Source organism: Natrix helvetica, assembly GCF_964273705.1.
Source record: "Natrix helvetica genome assembly, chromosome: 3".
Classification (NCBI taxonomy): Eukaryota; Metazoa; Chordata; class Lepidosauria; order Squamata; family Natricidae; genus Natrix; species Natrix helvetica.
The window spans coordinates 173,026,830-173,034,573 of record NC_138549.1 but is presented as its reverse complement, the minus strand read 5'-3'; positions in this window follow the sequence as shown (position 1 = coordinate 173,034,573).

Below are 7,744 nucleotides of genomic sequence, written 5' to 3'. Positions count from 1 at the left end.
GAATTCCCCAGCCAGCTGGCTGGGGAATTCTGGCAGGTGAAGTCCACAAGTCTTAAAGTTGCCAAGTTTGGACACCCCTGGTTTATGAGAAGACTCCATGCCAATGAATTTGAAGCCAGAACTTTGCCGGTACATAACATTTGCATTTTCTTTTTCTCTGATTCAACTAAACATGATAAGTTTCCCAAATTGTAAGTTTTCTGATTTGGCAGTCTTCCAGCGCATATATTGCTGCTAAATTTTGACTTAGCAAATTGCTCATGTGTCCTAAACCTGAAAATTTATCTAGATGAGATTTGGATTTTCCTTCAAGTAGCCAAATTTCTCTTGATTCCTCCTCCTCCTCTTTTCTTCTCTTCTCCCATTCATTTTCTCCTTTTCTTTCTGCCTCCATCTCCCTTCCTCCTCCTCCTCCTCCTCCTCCTCCTCCTCCTCCTCCTTTTTCATCCCCCTCCTCCTTTCCTCCTCCTTTCACTTTATTCATTTTCTCCTTTTCTTTCTCTCTCCATCTCTCCTCTTCCTCCTCTTTTTCTTTCTCTATCTCCCTTCCTTCTTTGTCTTCTCCTTCTCCCCCCTTCCCTTCCCTCTTTTTTTCCCCTTTCTTTCACTGTCTCCATCGCCTTTTCCTCCTTCCCATTCCCCTTCCCTTTGCCCAATGGTGGGATTCAACCAATGTAACGACCAGTTGCGCATGCACAGAGCATTTGAAAACAGCTCTAAAACTTAAACCTTCTACTACAGCTCCGATGAGTAAAACAGCTGAGGTGTGGCAACCTGCGCTGCGGCGCCGATCAGCTGGGTTTCAAACAAAGGAAATATAGGGCAGACTAGCAGTTGGGTGGGGCCAACTAATCACCAGAGCTACTGGTTCCTTCAAACCGCCTGGATTCAACCCCTGCCTTTTCTCCCCTTCTACATAAATTGGGAGCCTTTGCTTAAGTGGGCAAGAAGAACACAGGGCTTTTACTAGCAAGCTAAGAGCCTTCATCAAAAGCCCAAGTCACATCTATAGGGCCTCTGGGTTTCATATTTGTAGATACCGTTATGTAAATATCCTCAAAGCAGTCGTGTGTACACCTTGCCCTATGTTGTACTTCTGGTTTCACTTTAGCGTCCTTCGTTTGGATAAGAACCCCGATTGCGTACACAGAAAGACGCCCTGTGGAATCGCGTGGCGTGCTTGTTCAGCATTCCCCCAGCCCATCGCTCTCTTTAGACAGAACCGAAGTAAAATCCGTAGCCTAATTCTGGCTCGCATCCCGCCAATCCCCTGCAAAAGCACTTTTCTGCAGCTCATGCTCCAAGCAGGAATGAGAAGTCCTGATCTCAAGCGTCCCCAAATTAGGATTCTTTTACGGCTAAATAAAAAGGCAGAGTTTTCCAGAAGAATTTCATGAACGGAAGGGAGGCCTCCAGAGATGACCCGAGAAACAGCGAATGAGATGTACAGAGTATTGTTACGGCGATACTCATCTAAAGGTTGTCTTCTGCTTTTTCATTCCTCTCCCCTCCAACATCCTCACCGCCATCCAAACGAAATGAGGAGGGACTTCCTCCAGCCACCTGCGAAGGTCTCCTTCCCCCAGGTCCCCTTCTTAGCTCTCTGAAGGCCATGAAGCTACCAGATAGAGCAGGCAGGATCGGTGGCAAGATTCAATGGTTTGGTTCATCCCACTAGCCCGCCTTCATCTTGGCTGGAAAAACTCCCGTGTTTTTGTTTTTTTCCTGTTGGCCGAAACGTTCTGGAGAAGGTTTGGTGGTCCTCCTCACGATGTCTGTGTGGGGAAAACGCTGAAATAGACACGTGGAAGTATGACTTATGGAAAAACTGGAGGCAATCAGCAGAATCATGTTAACTGCACCATGCAGGTCACAGAAGTTATTTCATTGTTGATCTTTCGAACCGTTAATTTTTATTTTTTAAATTATGTCTCTGGGATTGATCGAAACCTCTTATCAAGCAACCGACCCTTCAGATGTTCCGTTTTTCTCGTCGGGTGTGGATGTCTCTGTGTGAATGTGGGGGCCAGCTTTATCTTGTTAAGCAAGTTGTTCCATTCATCCCTTCCTCCTATGCCTGCTCTTCTTAAGGTTTGTTGGTTTTTTCGGGTGTGTGTGTGAATTTATTTCCCTAGTAGTTAGTCAATTTTAGTGGGTCTCATGTATTTAAGGTACTGATCTTCAACCTTGAAGACTTGTGGACTTCAATTCCCAGAATTCCTCAGCCAGCCATGCTGGCTGAGGAATTCTAGGAGTTGAAGTCCACAAGTCTTCAAGTTGCCAAGATTGGCGATTCCTGGACTAAGGGGTAAAATTGGCCAGTATATCTTGTTTTACCATGTTGGTTGAGTTCAGTTAACGTTCCCCAAAAAACCAAGGTTCTGAAACTAGTGGGGTGCATATCACTAACTTAACAATGATTTTTAGATTTTACTGCCACCTCTTGAAATCCATTTAACCCGTCGAGTTAAAACTGGTGGTTTTTTTTTTTTTTTGGTTCGTTTGGATTTTTTGCACTTATATTTGTGAGATGGGAGAAGGGGGGAATGGGGGGGGGGAATCCCAATGTGTTAAAAAGTAAAAAAAATAAAAACAAAAAGTTAATCGTGAAAAAGGAAAAAAAAACAATCAAAGTATAGATAGATGCATTTGAAAAGCAATGATATAAATATATATATATACATAGAACATATATATATATATATTTTGTTATGTTATTTAAAGGGTCGTCCTTTGAATTGTATGTAAGTAACTGTGGCTTGTACATTCGAAGTAATTGTGGATTGTTAACAGTCGCAGGTCCTGAGCTCCTGTACATACCTCCTGTTCCGGAAGGAATTCTATTATGTTTTAGCATGGTAATTTATGTAATTGTATGTCTGAGTAGGAACTTCAAAAGTGAAAAATAAAATAAAATAAAGATTGCTAAATTACCAGAAACCAAGATTATTGTAAAATAAATGTTTTCATGGCAAAAAAAAAACACCAAACCTTGGCTTGATTTGCATTTTTTCCCCTTTCTTCTTTGCTACAATCTTTGCCGTTTTCTTGCCAAAAATGGATTTTAATTGAAGAGGAAATCCATAACCGGTAGCCGGATTCATTGTGTAGATCTGTGATGGCTGACCTTTTTTGGATCCCGTCCCAAAAGCGGGGGGAGCGCAAGGGGGGCATGAGCGGGCGTGCCCACACCCATAAAGCTATGCGTGTGACATCCCCCCCGTGCGCGCATGCCCCCCCCTTTTTGCACGCTTTTTTCACCCTCCCTAGGCTCCAGAGGCTTTCTAGGAGCCTGGGGAGGGCGAAAACAGTCTCCCCTGCCCCTTTGGAGGCCCTCCGGAGGGCAAAAAGCCCTAGGGGCAAACCGGAAGTCACCATTCCCAAACTTCCGGGTTACCCGTAGGGCCGTTTTTCGCCTCCTGAAGGCTCCGGAGCTCGAAAAATGGCCCAACGCGCGAACGGGAAGTCTGTTCCCGAAAAAGACAGCCAAACAAGAAGGCCGAAGTCAGCTGGAAGGGCAATGCCTTGCATGCCCTAACAAATGGCTCCTACACTCACCATCACGGGTGTAGCTAGTCCTCAACATACAACCATTTGTTCAGTGACCATTCGAAGTAACAACAGCACTGAAAAAAAGTGACATGACCAGTTTTTTTCACACTTACGGCCGTTGTGTTAATCTGATCAATATTTATGACCGTTGCAGTGTCCCTGGGCTCACGTACATCCCCTTTTGCGACCTGACCAGAAAAGTCAAATGGGGGGAGCCAGATTCACTTAACAACCGTGTTACTAACTTAACGACTGTAGCGATTCACTTAACAACTGTAGCGAGAAAGGTCATAAAATGGGGAATAATTCACAACGGTCTTAGCAACAGAGATGTTGGACTCCATTGTGGTCATAAATCGAGGACTACCAGTGCTGCCTGAGGAATTCTGGGAGTTGAAGTCCACTCAACTTAAACATTGCCGAGGCCGAAAAACACAACACGCCAGCCAAGCTTGAGTTAAAATGAAACAAAAGGGGTTTAATGAAAGAGGAAAGAGGCAAACTACATGAAACAAAGAGAAAGATTCTGTCCCGTATTGCTCAGCAATTGAGCTCCTTCCGTCCTTGGGGATAAAAGTGGAATTAATTTAAATTTCTCTCCAAAAGAAAGCCAACAAGCAGCCACTTCTAATTCCTTGCTCCCCCTGTCTGCATTGCAAATTTCAGTCTTAGATTTGAAGACGGGATAGCACAGCGGTTAGAATGCAGCATTGCAGGCTAACTCTGCTCACTGTCAAGAGTTCAATCCTGACCAGCTCAAGGTCGACTCAGCCTTCCATCCTTCCGAGGTCAGTAAAACGCGGACTTAGATTGTTGGGGGCAAGAGGCTGACTCTGTAAACCACTTAAAGAGGACTGTAAATCACTGTGAAGTGGTATATGTAAACAGCTAATGCTGTTGTAATCTATCTACCTACCTACCTATCTACAGTATCTATCGACCTACCTACCTACCGATCTATCTACCTATGTACGGTTATCTATCTATCCATCTATCTATCTATCTATCTATCATCTATCTATCTACGTTCCCTCTAAGGTGCGCGGCTGCGCGCCCGCGCAGGTGGCAAGAAAACACCGTGCAGCAATTTTCAACTGCCGCGCAGTGATTTCTATTGCCACAGGGTCCAGAAGCTGGGGAGGTCCTTTGCAGGCAGCTAGAACGGGCCGCCCGCAAAGGACTTCCCCAGACTTGCTTTGAGGAGCACGGGGCGACTGAGGCTAGTTGTGAAGCCCCAAAGCCCCCACCGCCACCGGAAGAACTGCTACCACCACCTCCTCCTCTAACAGGCAGCACTGCCGGATTTGCCGCCCGGCGCTGTGGCTGAGATGAAGCTGCCAAAGCTCCAGCCGGCATCTCCGCGCGTGGCAGCAGCGCCTCCCCTCTGCTCGGAGCACCTGAGCTCAGCGCTGGGTTACCCCTGCCCCCTCCTCCTCCTCCGCCGTGCTTTTGAGGAGCCACGAGGCTGCAGAAGACAGTAGGAAGGCGGGGGGGAGCAGGGGGGAAAAAAGCCTCATGGCTCCTCAAAAGCACGGAGGAGGAGGAGCGGGCAGGGATAACGGCGCTGAGCTCAGGAGCAAATCTGGTGGTGCTGTTGGAGGAGGAGGAGGTAGCAGCAGTTATTCTGGTGGCAACTCGTCGGCATCTTCAGCAGCAGCCCTGCCCACAATGAAGAAAGCAAAGATGGAGCAGATCCACGCAGATGACGTCGCTGCAACATGACTGGAGGAGGAATTCTGGGAGTTGAAGTCCACAAGTCTTAAAGCTGTCAGGTTTGAAGACCTCTGCGTTTTTTTTCTAGGGGTGGAAGGGTCTTGTAACTTGACAGCTTTAAGACTTCCATGCTTCAAATGCCAGAGTTCCTGAGCCAACAGGACTGGAGGAGGAATTCTGGGAGTTGAAGTCCACAAGTCTTAAAGCTGTCAGATTTGAAGACCCCTGGGGTTTTTTTCCTTAAAGGATTAGGGGTGCAAGGATCTTGTAACTTGACAGCTTTAAGACTTGCGTGCTTCAAATGCCAGAGTTCCTGAGCCAACATGACTGGAGGAGGAATTCTGGGAGTTGAAGTCCACAAGTCTTCAAGCTGTCAGGTTTGAAGACCCCTGGGTTTTTTTTCCCTAAAGGGTTAGGGGTGCAAGGGTCTTGTAACTTGACAGCTTTAAGACTTGCGTGCTTCAAATGCCAGAGTTCCTGAGCCAACATTTTGGTTGCTAAGCAGGAGCGTTGTTAAGTGATACTGACATTATATAACACTTTGAATTAAGCGGGTACCTTGAAGAAGCATAACTTTGAGTTTCAAATAATACTGATTTCGTTGTTGTCTTAGGTGACATCTGTGAAAAAAATTCAGGTGCTCAGGCATGAAAATGTGCCGCTCAAACACTATACTTTTCTGCTCACATCGAAAAAAAATTAGAGGGAACATTGCTATCTATCTATCTATCTATCTATCTATCTATCTATCTATCTATCTATCTATCTACAGTATATCTATCCGTCTGTCATGGTGTTGCAGTGGTTAGAATGCGGTATTGCAGGGTAATTCTGCTGACTGCAAGGAGTTTGATCCTGGACAGGCCAGGATCAAACTCAGCCTTCCCTCCTTCCGAGGTGGGTAAAATGAGGACCCAGATGGTTGGGGGCAAGAGGCCGACTTTGTAAACCGCTTAGAGAGGGCTGGAAAACACTGTGAAGTGGTATATATGTCTAAGTGCTATTCCTTCCTTTACATCCCTTCCTCCTTTGATCTTCCTTCCTTCCATGGTGGCTCACTGGTTAGAGTGCAATATTGCAGGCTAACTCTGCCCACTGCCAGGAGTTCGATCCTGACCAGCTCAAGGTTGACCCAGCCTTCCATCTTTCCAAGATCAGTCAAATGAGGACCCAGTTGGTTGGGGGCAAGATGCTGTTTAGAGAGGGCTGTAAAAACATGGTGGAGCGGCAGATAAGTCTAAAGCGCTGTTGCTTGGATTAAGAAATATAGCTGGAATGACATTGGGTGGGAGGTGACCCAGGTCTGCTGGGAAACAACTGGACCGTTGCAATGCGCTTGAGATGGGGCTAACCCTTAAAAAGTATCTGAAAGCTTCAGTTGGTACAAAATGCAACCACACAGGCCATCTTCAGGACGCCTAAAGATACGACACCTCTGCTGTGCAAGCTGTGTTCGCTGCAGGTTTATTTCCAGGTTCCATTCAAGGTGTTGGTTGTGACTTTTAAAGCCCTACACGGCTTAGGGCCAGGTGACCTACACAACTACCTTCACCACCACCACATCAGATGGGAAAGGATGTTACAGACCCCTTCAGTGCAAGATGGAAACTAATCAAGGAGCGAAGCAACCTAGAACAAAGGAGAAATTTCCTAACAGTCAGAGGGGGGGGGGATGTCTCGCTTAGCAACATAAATGTTGGACTCCATTGTGGTTGTAAGTTGAGGACCAGCCATAATCGGATTTAAAAAGAACCGGATTGCATCCGTGTACCAGAAAGAGTTTCTTAAGAGTACAGAATAACAGACCTGGAAGGGACCTTGGAGGTCTTCTAGTCCAAACCACTGCTGAAGCAAGAGACTATACCACGGGTGTCAAACGCAAGGCCTGTGGGCTGGATCTGGCCCATGGGCCTTGTGTTCCACACCTCTGGTATAGGGTCTCTTGCTTCAGCAGTGGGCCGGATCCGGCCTGCAATGTGGTCATGAGGCCATCCTGGAAACCATAAGGGGCCAGCTCGCGTCACTTTGGTGCTGTCTACCCAATGCGAAGGGGAAACATGCCAGCAGTTTGGGGAGTGGTGTCAAGCTGGCCATGCCCACCCAGTCGGCCATGCCCAGTGAGTGTTGTTAAACTGGCCATGCCCACCCAATCGGCCATGCCCAGTGAGTTGTTAAGCTGGCCATGCCCATCCAGTTGACCATGCCCAATGAGTGTTGTTAAGCTGGCCATGCCCACCCAGTTGGCCATGCCCAGTGAGTGTTGTTAAGCTGGCCATGCCCACCCGGTTGGCCATGCCCAGTGAGTGTTGTTAAGCTGGCCATGCCCACCCGGTTGGCCATGCCCAGTGAGTGTTGTTAAGCTGGCCATGCCCACCCGGTTGGCAATGTCCAGTGAGTGTTGTTAAGCTGGCCATGCCCACCCAGTCAGCCATGCCCAGTGAGTGTTGTTAAGCTGGCCATGCCCATCCAGTTGACCATG